Here is a 19,759-nt window from a genome sequence, read left to right as displayed (position 1 = left end):
AATAACAAAAGTAGAAGTGAAGGAGTGGCCATATTTCCTCATGCTGAGGAGGTCGGTTATAATTCTTCTTACTCCTGTAGGATCTCTCTCAGCTTCTCCAACTCTTGGGTTGAGCATATGTTTAAGTCCATGATGAATGTACTAGAGGTTTAGAAGTGTTGAGACACTAATGCAGAGTCCAGCCTCTCCTTGTGGGTTCCAGTTTGTCCTTGCTTACCCCACTTACATCCTGACAACCCGCTCTGCGGACTATTACCAAGATGCAGTCCCAAATGGAGGCACTGAAAGTGAGGATAAATGAGGCAGAAGAGAAAGTCAGTGATATGGAAGATAAAATGATGGGAAATAAGGAAGTGGAAAAGAAGGAAAGAGAGGCGACTACTGGATCACAAAGGGAGACTTAGAGAACTCAGATTCCATAAAGCAAAATAATATCTGGATAATAATCTGGATAATAAAATAATATCTGAAAGATGAAGAACAGGAAAGAGGGGAAGAATGTTTATTTGAACAAATTATAGCTGAGAACTTCCCTAATCTGACGGAAGTCCAGTCCAGGTGGCACAGAGAACCCCACTCAAAAAAAAAAAAAAAAAAAAAAAAGTAGGTCAATACTTTGACATATAATAGTGAAGCTTGCGAATTTCAGAGAGAAAATCCTGGAAGCAGCTTAGAATAAAAGGTCCTTAACCTACAAGGATAGAAACATAAGGCCGGCAGCCCAGAAAGGACTGGCATGATATATTCAATGTGCTAAATGGGAAAAAATATGCAGCTAAAAATATTTTATCCAAAACACTGTCATTCAAAATAGGAGAGATAAAGTTTCCAGGACAAACCAAAACTAAAGGACTTTGTGAACACTACACCAGCCCTGCAAGAAATAGTAAAGGAGCTCCCTTGAGCAAAGGGAAAGCCCCAAAGTAACAAAGACCAGAAAGGAAGAAAGACCATTGACAGAAAGAGTGACTGTACAGGTACTGAAATGGTACTAAACCATATCTTTCAATAATTACTTTGAATATAAGTGGATTAAATGCTCCAATCAAAAGACATAAGAAAATGGATTAAGGGAAAAAACCCAGGACCCATCAAAATGCTGCTTATAAGAGACTCATTTTAGACCCAAAGATGCTCCAAATTGAAAGTGAGGGGGTGGAGAACCATTTATCATGCCAATGGACATCAAAAGAAAGCTGGAGTAGCCATCCTCATATTAGACAAACCAAACTGTAAATCAAAGACTTAAAATAAGAGATGAAGAAGGACACAATATCATAATAAAAGAGTCATCCAACAAGAAGATCTAACAATTGTAAATACTTACGCCCCTAACTTGGGAGCAGCCAAATATACAAACCAGTGAATAACAAAATTAAAGAAACACATAGATAATAGTACAATAATAGTAGGGGACTTTAACACCCAACTCACAGCAATGGACAGATCATTGAAGCAAAAATCAACATGGAAACAAGGGCTTTGAATGACACACTGAACCAGATGGACATCACAGATATATTCAAAGCATTTCATCTAAAGCAGCAGAATACACATTCATCTCAAGGGCACATGGAACATTCTTCAGAGTAGGTCACATACTGGGTCACAAATCAGGTCTCAAGTGGTCCAAAAAGATTGAGATTATGCCCTGCATATTTTTGGACACAATACTTTAAAACTTGAAGTCAACCACAAGAAAAAAAATTGGAAGGAACACAAATACATGGAGGTTAAAGAGCATCCTCCTAAAGAATAAGTGGGTCAGTCAGGAAATTAAAGAAGAATTAAAAAAATAAATGGAAGCAAATGTAAATGAAATCATGACAGTTCAGAATCTTTGAGATGCAGGAAAGGTGGTCCTAGGAGGGAAGTATATAGCAATACAGGCCTTTCTCAAGAGCAAGAAAAGTCTCAAATATATAACCTAACCTTACACCTAAAAGAGCTGGAGAAAGAACAACAAATAAAGCCTAAATCCAGCACAAGAATATAAATAATAAAGATTAGAACAGAAATCAATGATACAGAAATTTTAAAAAAACACAGTAGAACAGATCAACAAAAGTAGGAGCTTGTCTTGGACAGAAGTAATAAGATCAATAAACCCCTAGCCAGATTTATCAAAAAGAAAAGAGAAAGGACCCAAATAAATAAAATTATGAATGAAAGAGGAAAGAACACAACCAACACCATAGAAATACAAACAATTATAAGAATATATTATGAGCAATCATATACCAACATATTAGGCAATTTGGAAGAAATGGATGAATCCCTAGAAACAAGTAAACTAACAAAATGGAAATAGGGAGAAACAGAGAACATGAACAGACACATAACCAGCAAAGAAACCGAAGTAGTAATCAAAAACCTCTCGACAAATATGAGTCCAGGGCCAGATGGCTTCCCAGCTTTAATTTAATTTAATTCCCAGAATTAAAGCCACCTTTATTTCTACCAAACATTTAAAGAAGAATTAAAACCCATTCTTCTGAGGCTGTTTTAAAAAATAGAAATAGAAGGAAAACTTCCAAACTCATTCTATGAGGCCAGCATTACCTTGCTACCAAATCAGGACATAGAACACACTAAAAAAAGAGCACCACGGTGGCTCAGTCAGTTAAGTGTCTACCTTTGGCTCAGGTCTTGATCTCAGAGTCCTGGGACTGAGTCCCACATTGGGCTCCCTGCTCAGCGGGGAGCCTGCTTCTCCCTCTGCCTGCCACTCCCCCTGATTGCGTGTGCTCTATCTCTTTCTCTCTCTCAAATAAATAAAATCTTTAAAACAAACAAACAAACAAACAAACAAAAAAGAACTCGCTAAAATACCCAAGACCAGACAAAGACCTCACCAAAAAGGAGAATTACAGACCAATATCCCTGATGAACACGGATGAAAAATTCTCAATAAGACACTAGCTAATAGGATCCAACAGTACATTAAAAGGATTATTCACCACGACCAAGTGAGATTTATTCCTGGGCTGCAAGTGTGGTTCAACATCCACAAATCAATCAATGTGATTCACCACATTAATAAAAAAAAAAAAAAGAATCATATGATCCTCTCAATAGATGCAGAAAAAACATTTGACAAAATACAGCAGCCTTTCTTGATAAAAACTCTCTGCAATGTAAGGATAGAAAGAATAGACTTCAATATCATAAAAGCCATATACAAAAAAACCCACAGCCAATGACATCCTCAACAGGGAAAACCTGAGAGCTTTCACGCTAAGGTCAGGAACATGACAGGAATGTCAACTCACTGCTGTTGTTCCACATAGTACTGGAGGTCCCAGCCTCAGCAATCAGACAACAAAAAGAAATAAAAGAATCCAAATCGACAGAGAAGTCAAACTTTCACTCCTTGCAGACAACATGATACTTTTTGTAGAAAACCCATGTGTAGAAGGACTCCATGATAAAATTGCTAGGACTAATACAGGAATTCAGCAAAGTTGCAGGATACAAAATCAATGCACAGAAGTCAGTTGCATTTTTATATACACCCACAATGAAGCAGAAGAAAGAGAAATCAGGGAATCGATCCCATTTACAATTGCACCAAAACCATAAGATCCCTAGGAATGAACCTAACCAAGAGGTAAAAGATCTGTAGTTTGGAAACTATAGAACATTTATGAATGAAATGGAGGAAGATAAATTGGGGAAGAAATGGAAAAACAGTCCATGCTCATGGACTGGAAGAGTAAATATTGTTAAACTATCGATGCTACCCAAAACAATCAACACATCCAATGGAATCTCTATCAAAATATTTTTCGCAGAGCTAGAACAAACACTCCTAAAATTTGTATGGGACCATGAAAGACCCCCAGTAGCTGAAGGGACGTTGAAAAAAGGAAACCAAAGGTGGAGGCATCAGGGGGGGCTTGCTAATCCCCCCGTGGGTATGAGGAGGGGAGTGACAACCTCGAAAGTGGGCTTATAGAAGATTTACAGTCTTAGATCAAGTGCGGCTTATCTTTATTTAACAATTTGAAGTTTGAGAAAACACTGTAACTACTTAGTTCAAAGTTGAATTTAAGTAAATTTCCACTATCTCTTTAAAACGAAACAACAACAACAACAACAACAACAAATATTCTGCATCCCAAAATAAGTATTCTCAACTTTTAGGGCACACGATCATTTACCAAATGGGTATAATTCACAGTGAAAACGGCTTGCAGGAGCCAGTAATTAGGGGCAGAGAGGGTGACTTGCGTTAGAATTCCCCTAAGGGGACACCGAGCTCAGAACAGTGAGGCACCGTTTGGACACTAGATGGAGCTATGGGGTGTGATTTCAAGGAAGTAGGTAGAGTTTGAAGGGAGGGAGAGGTTCAGAAACCATCTGCTCTAACCCTTCGTTTGTTTTATTTTTATTTATTTATTTAGTTTTTTAAAGATTTTATTTATTTATTTGACACAGAGAGAGAGATCACAAGTAGGCAGAGAGGCGGGTAGAGAGAGAGGGGGAAGCAGGCTCCCTGCTGAGCAGAGAGCCGGATGCGGGGCTTGATCTCAGGACCCTGAGATCATGACCTGAGCCGAAGGCAGAGGCTTAACCCACTGAGCCACCCGGGCGCCCTCTTGTTTTATTTTTAAATGCTCACCTCTAAGGGTGCCTTGATTATGTTCTCTGCCGTTGGGCTTCTTGTAGGGTTTTCCCAGGGGACAGCACTGAAAACAGAGTTGAGGGCAGGAGGAGAACAGGGTCAGCTCCTTTCCCCAGCTCCTTCCCTGATGGGCTGTGGGTGCATCTAGGAAGGGTTCCAGCATCTGTCCAGGGGCTCCTTCTGTACCTACAGCTCTCTCTCCCCCTGTGTTCAGGTGACCCCTTACTCCCTTATCCCTTGGGGCCTCGGCATGGTAATGATTCCCCTCTGTAGCAAGCCCAAGGGTGGGCATAGCACCCTCCTCCATTGGGTGCACGAACGGGACAGGTTCCCTCCTCTTTTCTCTCTGTTCCCCATCCACCCCGTTCTCCTGAAGCAGCAGTTCTATTGGTTTCCTATGTTGGCACACACAATATAAAGAAACTACAGATTCTTATTTCCTTTATTTATTCAAACTGTAGCACATGATATACCTCGTTCCGCACCATGTGTGTGCATGTATAAAAAATACGTGTGTGTGTGTATGTATAAAAAAATATTCTAGAACTCACTCCTTCGCAGTATACAGAGATTGCCCTTACTGCTTTTTCATGGCTGCATTCTATTCCATTTTGTGGGTTTACAGTCATCTTTTACCTAGTCTCCTCTCAGGAGACATTTAGGCTGTTCCCAGCTATTTGCTATTACAAACGTTGCTATAAGAAATAACCCTGTAGATGGGTTGATTCTCCTTCTTTTGTACATAAAGAAAATGAAACAGAAAGATCTTAAGTCAATTGCCTGGGGTTAGTTCTGGGCAGAGCCCATGTCATCACAGTCACCAGTTAGCAGGATGAGACTAGAGTCACCCGCACATGGCATCTGAATTTTCCCAAGTGTCTCCTCACCCACCCACACAGTTTCCTACACATTTCAACTCTTCTTAAATTTCTATGCTTGTGCTTTCATTCCCGGGAGAGCGGTTCCAAGAACAGACTCTGGAGTCGCCATGCTAGGGAATGTTTCCTGCTTCAGTTTGAGCTGGCAGTGCGAGGTTGGACAAGTCACTTAGCCTCCCAGGGTCTCAAGTTTCCCATCTGTAAAACGTTTCCTACCTTAGGGTGCTGGAAAGAGCATCTGTGCTTGGAGCAGTGCCCAGCAGATAGAAAGAGCTGTAATAAGCCCTCTGACGAGTGGTGTTATGACCATTCCTTTGAGTTGAGGCTATGCTTCCACATTAGCGTTCAAGTGTAACACGAGAGACCTAGCGCACTGTGTCTCATCAGCAGTCAACCTTTTCAACTGGGATTACCTGACACGATCAGATCGTCCTTGTTTTTTTTAAGTCGATTCCTTGCCCAGCATGGAGCCCAATGCAGGGCTTGAACTCATAACCCTGAGATCCAGACCTGAGCTGAAATCAAGGGTTTCAGATCCCCTGAGCCACCCGGGCACCCCTGCTTCTGAAGATCAGATGTGGGTGAGGATCAGCAGAATATTAGGGAACTGGGGACCTGACATGGATCCTAAAAGAGAACGGAATTTCTGAAGATAACCGTACCCACTTCGCAATTTCATTTTGATTTTGTTGCTCACATGTACTTAAAACAGAGAGGCCCGCAAATCTGTGTGTTGCAGGACAACCTCCCTGCGGGTCTTCCAGTTTTCAAACCAGACTCACTGTTCCCAAGCCCTCCAGTGCCTGCCACCCTTTACCAAGCCCCATCTTCCCCTCACTGTCCCGCAGCACATTTGGGTGGGTCAATTTAAAAAAATCTCAGAATCGGGGCGCCTGGGTGCCTCAGTGGATTGGGCCACTGCCTTCGGCTCGGGTCATGATCTCAGGGTCCTGGGATCGAGCCCCGCATCGGGCTCTCTGCTCCGCAGGGAGCCTCCTTCCTCCTCTCTCTCTGCCTGCCTCTCTGCCTACTTGGGATCTCTCTCTCTGTCAAATAAAAAAAAATAAATAAATAAATAAATAAATAAATAAATAAATAAAATAAAAAAATCTCAGAATCATCCTTGACTGCCGCCTTTGACATCTTTTGTGGCAGATTTGTTCGCAAGCCCCATAAGTGTATTCTTCTCAATAGTTCTTCAACATTATTCTACCCTGTCTCTGAGACTAACGTTCAAGGAGACTCTTGTTATTTCTATCGACCGCTCATCCTAACTTTAACCTAGCCCTGTTCCTTAATTCATGAAATTCATAATCCAGCGAGGGTCAGACATTAAATACACAATGACACAGACAATGGGTTCAGGATAACAGGGTGTGGTTTTCTAGCCACCCTGTGAATGGAAGGAAGAGTACAAACCCAGGGTTGGAGGTGTCTCAGAGGTCAGAGCTTTCTAGCCTTGGGGATGCGTTATCATCCTTGCTTTGGAAAGTCTCTGGGATGATAAGAACTGGGGTTGCCAGGCAAATAGGAAAAGAGGTAGCCTGATGCTCAGGAGGAGGAAGAATGGAACAGGGAATTGGAGGGAGTGGACTTTGGGGAGGTTCTGTGAGAGCTGGGGATCTGCTTGCCCCTTTGTACAATGCTCAAACAGGATGAGACCTCTGGTGCAGGGAGAGCCAGGAGGGGTGCCTATGATGACCTGCCCTGGCACCTGAACCCCAAAAGCAGAGGCAAGAATCCTTAGTGGTAGGGGGCGCCTGGGTGACTCAGGGGGCTAAGCGTCTGCCTTCAGCTCAGGTCATGATCTCAGGGTCCTGGGATCGAGCTCCACATTGGACTCCCTGCTCAGCGGGGAGCCCATTTCTCCCTCTCCCTCTGCTGCTACCCCTGCTTGTGCTCTCTCTCTTGAATAAATAAATAAACAAACAAAAATTAAAAAAAAAAAGAAATCCTAGTATTGGACTTGTGATCAAGAGAAGACCTTTGCTGGAGCATATTTGCAGCCTGCCAAGGGTAGTAGAGACCAACAGATGCAAAAGGACGGGCCGGAGATGGGTAGTGAGAGGCACCATAGCTAAGAGACCAAAGTCTAGGCGCTTGTCCATTTTCATGACCTTGCATCAACCCAAGGGTCTGAGATGACCCATTTTGGGGTTGCGGTGGTAACTGTAGTTTCCTACGTACAAGATAATAGAGTGCTGACTTTGTGTCACGAGCTTGATTCCATGAGCCATTTCTAGAAGGCCAGACAAGCTAATTCTTGTTCTTCTCTTTTTTTTTAAAAAGGAAACACGCCAACAAGGAGAGACGTATTTTTAAAGCCACAAATGAGTTGTGTTACCACGACCATGGGTCTCAGTTTCCTTCTCTGTAAAAGGTAGGGGGACGGGACGATGTTGAATTTCCATTCTAGCTCTGCCATCCCAGGGTTTTATGTGGTCTCATCCAAGAACAGCATTGTTCATACGGCACCTTGAGGGTTTCTGGTTTTGCCTGAGTCATGTCAGTTATGTTCCCCGCTGAGAAAATGAAAGCTGGTGGGGTTTATGCACGTCAACCAACAAAGTTTTTATCACTCATGCTCATTTCTTGAAATTCTTCCCAGTGATGAATTGCAGTGAGCAGGAAAGCTGAGGCAAGAAGTTGTGCTCTCGGGAGCACATGACCTGTCTCTGTTTGAGGCCAATCATGTGAAGCTGACACCCAGGAGACCTTCTCTTGTGGTAGCCGAGGAGGGACGGGGCAGCAGTCCTCAATCTGAGCGACTCTTCGACTTGTCACTAAATGAACAAGAAAACTCACCTCCGTGCCCCTAGTAGCGCAGGCAGAGTGTTGGCCTCCATTGTGCCCCATTGGACAAGAAGTGCACAAGTCTTCACGGGTGAGCAGGTTGTTTTTCCCAGGGACCTCAAGGAAAGGAATGGTTCAAGGATGCAGCTCTTTTGAACTTCACATTCCGTCACTCAAAGCGACATGTCGCGGGATGGAGGTAGACAGAAGGAATCAATGTAATTTTCCACTTGGGAAAATGGACTGAGATGAGGCTCTTGAGTGTTCTGGCTGCTGATGGACAGACCTGGGCTGCCCGGTTCTATCATGGCTTTGCCATTTATCAGCCCTGCAACTTTGGGCAAACTACTCTCTGTCCCTCATATGTGAAATAGGGAAATATGGTGTCCAGCTCATGGGAAGCTTACAAGGATTTAATGATGAGGATTTTAGGAGTTGGTACTCATAAAGCACAAAGAACAGTGCCTGGTGCGTGGGAAGGTCTTGGTGATGGTCCTTGCTGTGAGGCCAAGCCATACATACTGACTCCAACAGTTTGGGTGCTTAAATCAAAGTTTGAAGGTTCAGAAATCAGCCTCAAGGTAATGCCAGGATCACAGAGTTAAGACATTCAGCGGTCTACTGTGAGGTGTCCAAGGAAGTAAGATCTCTTCCAGTGTCTTCTGAGAACCAGGTAAAGAACTCCAGAAAGAAGAGCTGGGTAAGAAGGAAAAATGTCGTGGACGCTCGGAAGAAACGTCTTATCAGTAATAAAATAGCCAGAGTCCACCTTTATCAAAAGGATACATGTGAATTGCCTGATAAATAATGTGTTGGGATTCCTCTAACTTCTCCCCAACGGATGTGTGTATGTGTGTGTGTGTGTGTGTGTGCTCGTGCTTGTGCACACCAACCGTAAGAGATATGTTCAGATCCCAGTATCTGAGAAGGTGCTTGAAGCTTTGCTCCAAAATGTAGAGACAGCACACAAGCGTGTCCAAACCTCTCCAATCTGTCTTAAAACAGGAAGTCATGTTACAGATCAGGAAATGTGCATGCTTATCCAGGGGAAGTCGTGATCAGCAGTCACATGCTGTCTTAATTTTTGGATCTGACATTTCACATTTCCAGATAAGTTTATTTCCACTACTGCACTGCACCCCCGAGGTAAGAACAGAGCCTGCATCTGACCCGCTTAGTGAACATGGGAACGTACCTTTTCCTATGCTGATTTTCTCTCTGACTTTTGAAAAGCTACAGCAATATATGGGTACGGTTGTGCTAGTTGCTGGCATTCAGAGGGACCTTTCTTTTTTGAACTCCTTGACGATTTCCACATTTTCCTAAAATGAGCATGTGTTTTTTAAGACCTGAAAACCACTTTTTTTTTTAAATTAACAGTTGCAACATGGCTTATTTTCTTAGGAAGGTAAAACAAGAAATTAACTAGCCTGCCTTCCGTCTAGAAATGACACAGGGAATAAGTATATGAACTCAGTATTTTTTATTTTTAATTTTTTTAATTTATTTTTTAGTGCCTTAAAAAGAGGAAACTTTGTATGTACTCAGTTCTTGCTTCAAGAAGCCCCCGGGGGCGCCTGGATGGCTCAGAGGGTTAAGCCTCTGCCTTCAGCTCAGGTCATGATCTCAGGGTCCTGGGATCGAGTCCCGCATCGGGCTCTCTGCTCAGCAGGGAGCCTGCTTCCCTCTCTCTCTGCCTGCCTCTCTGCCTACTTGTGATCTCTCTCTGTCAAATAAATAAAATCTTTTTAAAAAAAAGAAGAAGAAGCCCCGGTTGTTGGGCAGATTTTAGTGTTAGGGTGATGACACGTTAGAAGGATCTCATCTCTATTCCTCTTGACAGCGACTGTATGTCATCTGATCACAGTTCATCCTAGATACAAGAACAGAGGGTCCCTTGGACGAAAAGATATGCCGTGAGAGCTGTCTCACTTTTTCTGATTATTTGCCACACTGGCTGGAGGCAAAGAAATCTGGGATTAAATTCTGATAAGAGATAAATGTGGATCTAGAGACCTTACCCCACATTCCTTTCTCTCTCTCTCTCTCTGTGTGTGTGTGTGTGTTGAATTTAGGTTTTGTTTTGAACATGTTATCCTGAAGTCACATGATGGCCTACCGTATTCAAGATTCTCAGTTCCCCTTACTCCAGAACATGCTTGTATCTTCCGAAACTGGTCTGAACGAGAAGAAGGTGATGTAAGAGGCGAAGTCCAGGTTGGGTTTCTGCAAGGTATCAGTATGTCTCCCAGAGGAATCTCTTGCGCCATTCCAAAGTGAAATTCTGGATATTGACTGAGGATTCTTAGACCTTCTCCCTTCCTTCTTTTATCAGCGGTGGCCGCTGTGCAAGTCCAGCACCGACTTCATGTCATAGAGCAGCACGTGATCCCAGGAAGATATAAGAGGCCTGAGTCTGAGTCCCCGCTTCTGGGAGCTCATAGTCTTGTCAGAGCAGTGCTCACGTGGAAACCACGGAGGAACTCTCACAAAGCAGATCAAAGGACCCCCCCCCCCCGCCCTGGTGAAAAGACTGCATGGAGGTGTTCCCTTCCCCTGGCTGGACCTTTCTCCGCGAAGCCCAGAGCCTTTGCGGTCAGAGGAGACTCACTTTTATAAGCTGGGACCGGCACCTCTGTTTCTGGCTTCAGCTCCTCTAGGCGAATTCATGGTTTTGACATCACCTCCTGTCCTCAGGATGTTTTTGCTGTAGAAACTGCTGCTTTCAAAAGCTTCTGAAGCTTATGAGCAAACAGTATCTTCGGAGTCTCCCTCGTCTTCCCCTAGACTCGAAAAGACATTACAAGTCAGGAGTGCTTGCGGGCAGCCTGTTTCTTTGCTCTTTCTGACGAGTTTTCTACAGGTGCTGACTGCAGCCTTTCCATCTCTCTTCACTACTACCTGCTATGATCCCTCTGGTAAGACGGGGCATGGAGGACCCGGTCTCTCCAGCAGCACATTAGCAAATTCCAGATCTCTTCCTCATAGTTCAGCTGATTTACCATGAGGACTGAATGAAGTTATTGTCTGTGCTTTCCTCTCTGTAGCTCTTAATTTCTTTCTCTCATCATTCCTTCATTCAGACGTGTTACTGAGCGCTGAGCCGTGACAGGCACTGTGCGAGGAGATAGAAACCGCGAGATGAATGAGATCCCGCATCCGGTAGAAAAGACCGACAGCTCCTTTGTGTGATCTGGAAGAAGTCAGCCCTTCCTCCTGGTGGAGGCAGCTCTGTGCCCGGGCTCGGGGACAACAAGTGGGAACAGAATGGATTTCATCCCCTTCTTGCCTCCTTGGCCAAGGACCCCTGTGTAGGGCATAACCTGAGCAGCCCTGTGCTATGAACAAGGACATGTAAATAGTATATTATGGTACAGTGTGATGAGCACAGAGGAGAGAGGACCTGACTGCCTGGTAGGCTGGAGAGCGGGGGAAGGTTCCCTGGGAGAGGTTACGTGTGAGCTGAGCTGTGAAGGAGCTCATCTAGCTAAGTGGGGTGAAGGGCAGAGGGAAGACGGACAAAGCCACACAGGTCTAAGAGCCTGGCACGTTTGGGGCTCTCCAAGTCACTGATGATGTCCAGAGTGTACGACAGGTGCGTGAGAGTGGGGAGACTTGACAAAAATTGAGTCTGGAAGACACTTTAGCAATGATCTAAGCTAAGACCTAAACTCTAGGCCCGTGCTACTCCAAGTCTGGTTCTCCTTAGGGCAGCTTTGGCTTCACCAGACACACCGTGAGGCCTGTAGAATCCTGGGTCCCAGCGCGCCTGCTGAATCGGGACCTGCACTTTAATCAGCTCTCTGGGGAAGGGGTGTCAAGGTGGCTGCGTAGGAAGATCCCGAGCTCACCTTCTTTCCCTCGGAAATTGGCCTGAAATTCCCTACTGAACTGCTCCCCACAACAAAGGATAAAAGGACAACATCAAGATGGAAAGAGAGACAGACACAGGGTCTCTGCTGAAAAAAACCACCGACCCGTTGTGGGGACATCCAATGGGGGGATCTCACCCACCTGGGGCTTCTCCTGGAGGAACAAAGGTTGGTGCCTCCCGTCAGCCACCCCAGCTCTTGGGATCTGTGCCAGAGAGACGAGCTCCCCAAACCCATGGGACCCAAAGTGCTCTCGAAAACGAAGGGTCTCCTTTCAAATGGCTTGTGTGTGGGTGGGCTCACTCACCCCAGGATCCAGTGCAAAAGTGCAAATTTGAAATTCCCTTAGGCCGTACTTAGAGGAGCTTCATCTGCTGGTCTGGGGACATCTGCTGGGCATCAGGGAGAGTGGAGTCTCTCCCAAGGCAGAGGTGCCAGCAGGTGTCATCTGTGTACTTTCCGGCTGGCTAAAAGCCAGCAGCCCCCGCCAACCACACAGAAGCTGCCCCTTATTCACCTGGCCCTGGTGGCCAAGGCCGGGGGTGGGGCAGGGATCCTGAGCTAAAACTATCAGAATGCCAGGTGTGGGCCAGGGCACTGCACAGACGGCTTACTGAGACGCAGCCCCAGACTTCGTGTGAAAAAGGCCTGTTTTCTTATCCTGGAGCTTCAGCCTGAGAGACAGGCTTCGGGGTTGCCACACAGCTAGAGGCTGGGAGGTGCTCCCAGAAAGCGTCTCAGGAGACGCCATCCTCGAACACCCCCTTGGCCCTGTGATAGCTTGGTAAGACCTCACAGGAAGGAGCTTCTCCATTTATCTGGAGCCCTGGTTTTTGAAACTATTGCCCAGGGACACATCCAGAGCTCCCAACCTAGAGACCAGAAGGGCTTAATGACCGTGGCCTCACAGGACTGTACATTCTGCATACTTCAAAAGCTTCTGTGTGGGGGTCTGACTTCCAGTCAGTCTGAGCGTGGCTGCTAGTGAGATTTCTTTCCTTGGAACACTGATAGGCCTTGGAACACCGTTAACAACAGAGACTTACCAAAAATAAACCAGGCCGTTTAGATAATCATAAAGGTTCAAGAGACAACTGAGAACTAGGACAAGGGTGAATAAGAAGTTTCATCACTCCCACAAGGCTGTTCCTTCAACACTGAAAGAGGCAGCTGTTTCGGCTATTCTGCAGAAACACAGCATCAGGCAAAATGAGGAAACAGAGAAGCCCTTCTAAATGAGAGAGAAAGAAAAAACCTCAGAAAAAGACCTTAATGATAGGGCTGTAAGTGGTCTGCCTGATAGGATCCCAAGTAATAGTCATGACAGTACTCGCTGAGCTCAGGAGAAGGGACGAACAGAGTAAGGACTTCAAGAAGGAGACCGAAAAGGAGAAGAAAACAACAAGCAGAAGTCACAGAGCTGGAAAGTACAATAACTGAGCACAGCAGACTGGATGAAACAGAACAGACCGGTGAGTTGGAGGACAAGACACGGAAACCCACTGAGACAGAGCAACAAAAAGTAAAAAGAACTTTAAAAAATGAAAAAAGAAAAAACAACAAACCTCAGAGACCTAGAGGAGAAGAGGGAGGGGGAACGAGAAAGGACATGTATATATCCATGAAGATATCACATGTTTCAATGGCTAGGTCATCCACTGACAGAATATTAATAAAGAAACATCAGCTTTAAACATTGCATTAGACCGGATGGACTTAATAGATACATTAAAAACATTCTATCCACAATGGAGTATTATGCCTCCATCGGAAAGGATGAATACCCAACTTTTGTAGCAACATGGACGGGACTGGAAGAGATTATGCTGAGCGAAATAAGTCAAGCAGAGAGAGTCAAGTATCATATGGTCTCACTTATTTGTGGAGCATAACAAAGAACAAGGTGGACATGGTGAGATGGAGAGGAGAGGGAGTTGAGGGAAACTGGAAGGGGAGATGAACCATGAGAGACTATGGACTCTGAAAAACAACCAGAGGGTTTTGAAGGGGCAGCGGGGTGGGAGGTTGAGGAACCAGGTGGTGGGTAATAGGGAGGGCACGTACTGCATGGAGCACTGGGTGTGGTGCAAAAACAATGGACACTGTTACGCTGAAAATAAACAAAAAAAAAAAAACACAAAAAAATCATTCTATCCAAAAGCAGCAGAATTCACATTCTCAATTATACGTGGAACAGTCTCCAGGACAGATCACCTGTTCGGCAAAACAGAACAAGTCTCAACAAATTTAAGAAGATTGAAATCTTGTCAAGCATCTTTCCCAACCACAATGGCGAGAAACGAGAAATTGATTATAAGAAGGAAGCTGGGAAAACCACAAATACAAGGAGATTAAACACTGTGCTACTGAGCAACCACTGGGTCATCAAAGAAATTAAAAGGAGAAATTAAAAAACGCCCAAAGATAGATGAAAACAGAAAAATGACACACGAAAATCTATGGGATGCAGCAAGAGTTTCTAGGAGGGAAGTTCATGGCAACACCAGTCTGCCTCAAGAAACAAGAAAAATCTCGAAGAAACAACCCAACCTTACACTTAAAAGAACTAGAAAATGAAGAACAAATGAAACCCAAAGTTAGCAGAAGGAAGGAAATAGTAAAGATCAGAATGTTAATAAATGAAATAGAGACTGAAAAGATAATAGAAAAGATCCACAAAAACAAGAGCTGGTTCTATTGGAAAGATAAATCCAACTGACAGAAGCTGTTAGCTAGACTCACCATGAGAAGAGAGAGAGGGTCGAACGGAATCAGGAATGAAAGACCAGTTACACGTGACATCACAGAAGTACAAAGGATTGTAAGCGACGGCTACGCCAACACATTAGACAACCTAGAAACATACAATCTTTCAAGACTGAATCAGGAAGAAAGAAAAAATCTGGACTGATTACTAGAAAGGAGATTGAATCAGTAATCAAAAATCTCCCAACAGACAGACATCCAGGACAGGACAGCTTCACTGGTGAATTCTATTTCACATCTAGCCTTCCCCGGGAGAAGTTACATGTGAGCTAAGCTGTGAAGGAGCTCATCTAGGGAAGGGGGCTGAAGAGCAGAGGGCGGATGGACAAAGCCACCCAGGCGTGAAGAACCTGGCATGTCTGGGGCTCTGCAAGTCACCGAGGATGTCCAGAGTGTCCCACAGGTGCACGAGGGTGGGGCAGGCTTGACAAGAATTAAGGCTGCAAGACACTTTTGGCAAATGGTCTGAGCTGGGACCTAAACAAACCCAACCCAACCAAACCCAGACTCAGATACAGAGAAGAGGTTGAGTGTTGCTGGGGGGAAGGGGGGGAGGGTGAGGCAAAATGGATGAAGGGGATCGAAAAGTACAAGCGTCCAGTTATAAAATAAGTCAGTCCTGGGGATGTAATGTACAACATGGGGGCATGTAGTTAATAACATTGTATTTTAAAAATAACACTGTATTAACTTTGTATGGTGACAGAGGGTAACTGGCTTATGAAGGTGAACATTTTGCTACATATACAAATGTCAAGTCCCCATGTTGTGCGCCGGAAAGTGATGTAATATTGTATGTCCAGTATAGTTCATCAACGATATGGTAAAGCTCTCCAGAGGTTCAAGGGTGCATTAAGGTTCAAGGAGCGCTGGTTTAGGAAAGAGCTGCTAAGAACTAAGGGTGTGTTTTGAAGGCGTATTCTCTAGATATTGTCTATGGTACTTCCCTTTACAATGTCACAAATCTAGCGTCTGTGGATTTCCCATCCAGGTGCTTCAGTGATATTAACTACAGTTCAGTCATGGATAACAGGGCCTGAAGAATTTAACTCTCCCGGAAGCACCAGCACATTGAAACAGAAGGAAGAGAATGCAGGCTTCTTGGCTCACCTTTTCCTTTTCTCTTTTGTCTTAACTACCTAGGTTTGCTTTATCTTGAGCCTTTGCCTGGGAGGCGCGGAAGTGGACACCTAAGTCTAGCCAGCACTAAGGATGGACCGATAGAGAAGTCTTCAGCCTGGAGGTGATGTCTGTGCACCATCCTGGAGCCAGTGGAGAAAACGGAAATAATCCTAAGAAAGATCCTAGGAGGAAAGGAAGGCGAGTGTCATCTGTACCCAGCCCTCCTCATCTCTTCCGCCTTTTCCCTTTTACCCATTCATTCATGCAATTGTTCAATTAGTAAAAGTAGATATTGAGCACCTACTGTTTGCCAGGCACTGATATCTTTGTATTCCTAGTCACTACGGAGCGCTCTGCACACTTTTTCAGGTCTCCTGAGAAGTCCCTTTCCAAAGCTGCTGCTGTCTTTCCTGTGCTAGACTTTTCTCTTTCCAGCCCCAGGCGGCTCATGGGAACTGAAGAAACGCTTGAAGCTGGAAGGCTCTGGGGTTTTTGTTCTATGCTCAGTCCTCTGCATGGGGGCTGCCTTGATTCTTTTTCTCCAAGAGGAATCCTGAGGGGGGGAAGAAAAATCCAGGCTCAGATGAGGTTTCAGCACCTGTGGGAGTTTATTCCTGCAATTGGCTGAGGGACTGGCTCTGGGTTTTGTGTGTTTGGCCACTGAGGTGTAAGAGTGGGATGTACAGGGAAACATAGCCTCATTTCCCTCAAAAGAAGAGTGGGTTGAAGAGTAAATGTGCACAAGAGGGACCTTTGGAGAGCTGAAGCAAAAGAGAAGTAATATTCTTCCCCCAAACTGTTTCTGGGAATTCAGCATAAAAATCCCTTAAGGTCATCACAGTCTCATCACTCAGTGATGGAAAATCGTGCTACCATAAAATAGAGTTGACAAAGGACAGGTATAGTTGGGTTGGTGGTAGGGTGGTATTTGCGTTGGCTTTTAAGTTGAATTGTGCAATGTGACTGCAGAAAGGCCAAGTCAGGTGCTTACCCTGTGCTGGAAGCTTTGTTTACATGATCTCTCGGCCTCCTTCCCACAGGTAGCCGGTTCCTCTAAACCCCTGCGTGCGGGGTGGCCAAAGGGGAAGGCAGGGGAAGAAACATGCAAATAGCAAAGCCCTACCCTAGAACCTCCAGGGGCAGCTTTAATTTTCAAGGTAAAAAATAACAGTTGGGCTCAGTTATACAGGAATCGCTGAAAAGAAAATATGGTCTAGATCTCTTCATCTCTCTATTTCCTTCAGAACATCTGTAGTCGTTGAAGATTGCTTTAGGCAGGGCTCTGGGTTGCTTGAAATAAAACAGGGGGAAAAAGACAAAAAGAGGAAGAAAGTAATCTGCAATTAATTGATAGGTGCAGACCACCTCAAGGGTCAAGTGGTGGGATTTATCTGGAAGGAACTGAGGTCAGGCTATTGTAATTCAGAGTGAGATGGTAACAGTTCTTCTCCAAGTGTGGTCTGTGTCTCCAGGTGTGGACCCCCAAATGGTCCCCGGTCTGCACAGACCAGTGCTTCCTGAGAGCGACCAGAGGGGCGGGGGTGAATATCAAACGGCAGAACGCAAATGTGCCTTTACGCATAAACATGATTTTGCTTGGGAAGCAGGATGGTTTTTCAGCTTCGACTGTTGGGGCCAGACAAATAGAACAACGTGTATTGGGAAACAACGGATTGGTGTCGCTCTCCCAGGCAACGGCTGGATGTCCTGGGATGGACAGATGTGGTCCCTTTACTCCTCTTGACCAGAGAAGGTTAGTCGAGTTTGCTGATGATGGGCCTGAAACTGCCCTTCGCCACTTCTTTTTCCTTTGTGGCAGTTGGCTGAGTGGAGAGGAAGTGTCTGAACTTGAGCCCGGGCTGCTTGGTTTCAGTTACAACCGGAAGTGAGTGTCCAATGGAGAGAAAATCACTTATGTGTGTGTAGAAGTAGTGAACCTATCTCCCAGTTCATTGCACTTCTTAATTATTTCTTGCTTAGATGAACTCCAAAGTACATTTTCCTCGCTGGTTTGTGTAAGATTTTTTGGAGTTAGAGAGCAATGTATTGGGGCCCCAGGACCTAGTTGCCAGTTGCATTACTTTGGACATGGGACTCTCAGCTTCCATTTCTCAACAGAAAAATGAGGATAATCCTATTTATCTCGCCAAATTGTTCAAAAGGGTTAAATTTCATGATATACGCAGAGCAACCCACACAGTGTTTAGCACAGCAGACTTCCCCGTGGATTCCTCCTTTCTTCACTTTCACTTGGGCACCAACTAACCAAAGCTAAGTGAATGATTAGCCGCTAGTACGGTCATTTGTCTCAAAACCTATGTTGTGGGACAACAGAGTCTGCTCAACTAGCAGTGAAAAGCCTGGGATTTTCAGGAAATAAGCTCTTAACAGAAAATCGCCCTATGTAATAAGGCGCCCCAGCTTAAACTGGGGGCCAATATTTCATGACATCTTAATTGCTGGAAATAGGAAGTTGGGGTGTGGCTGTAGAGAGAAGGTGCTATTTCTTCCTTCCTTCCTTCCTTCCTTTCTTTCTTTTTTTTTTTTTTTTTTGAAGCTGCTATTTCTAAGTTGCCAGATTTTTCCCCCCAGAAAGAACATTTTAAATTTACCTTTGAGGTTGATTCTTCCGGGGCGGGGGGAGACTTAATAATTAGTTTAATTACATGATCCTAACTGGAATGGCTTTGGCTACTTGGCTACATACTAATGGGGGTGAGTACGGTAGTACGTTATCCTTACTCCTCTCAACAATGCTGGGGGGCGGGAGACTGGTTATCTCACCTGTGAGGAAACAGGCTCAGACAGGGGCCAGCCTGTGGGTGTGTCCCTCATCAGTAGCAGAGCGGCTTTGACTCAGGCCTCTATCTACAGGTCTCAAGGCAGGCCGGTAAAGGGCATATGAACCCAACTAGGAAACTTTACGAAATCAGTCTCTGTTTCCCTCTTTCCCCATGAGCTTTTGCCACGCGCCCCGCCAACGTAGTGTATCTCTGCCGAAGTTAGCCGCTGTTAGTGAGGGAGAGTGTTTCATTATCCCACAGTGTTTTGGGGTGAAAAGTCTGCTTTTACAGCATGCTACTTCTCTCATCTGCCTTCCTCTGCCTGAGGCACCAAAAGAAAGTTCTGAGGAATTCTAGCTCCTCAGCCTTACTGGTATTGCCCCGGGAGAGGGGGGGGGATGGGGGGCAATGGTGGCTCCTTAATTCTGTAAGGGACTGCCTGAAAACATAAAACCCCACAGAAAAATTGTAGCCCCAGCTCTTGACTGAGAGGTTCTATTGGACATCCCTCTAGTTCTTCCAGGATCCCTGTTCCCTTCCTGGGTGTGCTGTCCTTCATTGACCAAACCAGTGGTTTCTAGCCAACCCCTCCCCACCCTCTTGGTGACTGCAGGATAAAGGTCCCGTCATGGGTTAACCAACCATACATACCCAACTGCTTTCCCCATTTGAGTCATCTTATGACACCTTCCCTGTAAACAACTATGTAAAAGGTCAGAAAGACGACTTCTATGATCTGTGAGTCCCTTGAGGACAAGAACGATGTCTTACTATCTCCATCTCCCTTGTGCCTAGTATATAGTGCTCAGCACTAAATCTGTGGTAAATACATGAAAAAGATAACAGTGTGGTTTTCCCCATGACTACATCTTCCAAGGAGAGCCCTGGATCCTACATTCCTAAAAATGGCCCTTTCTC

The sequence above is a fragment of the Meles meles genome, chromosome 11, assembly GCF_922984935.1.
Source record: "Meles meles chromosome 11, mMelMel3.1 paternal haplotype, whole genome shotgun sequence".
Classification (NCBI taxonomy): domain Eukaryota; kingdom Metazoa; phylum Chordata; class Mammalia; order Carnivora; family Mustelidae; genus Meles; species Meles meles.
This window is presented reverse-complemented; position numbering follows the sequence as displayed.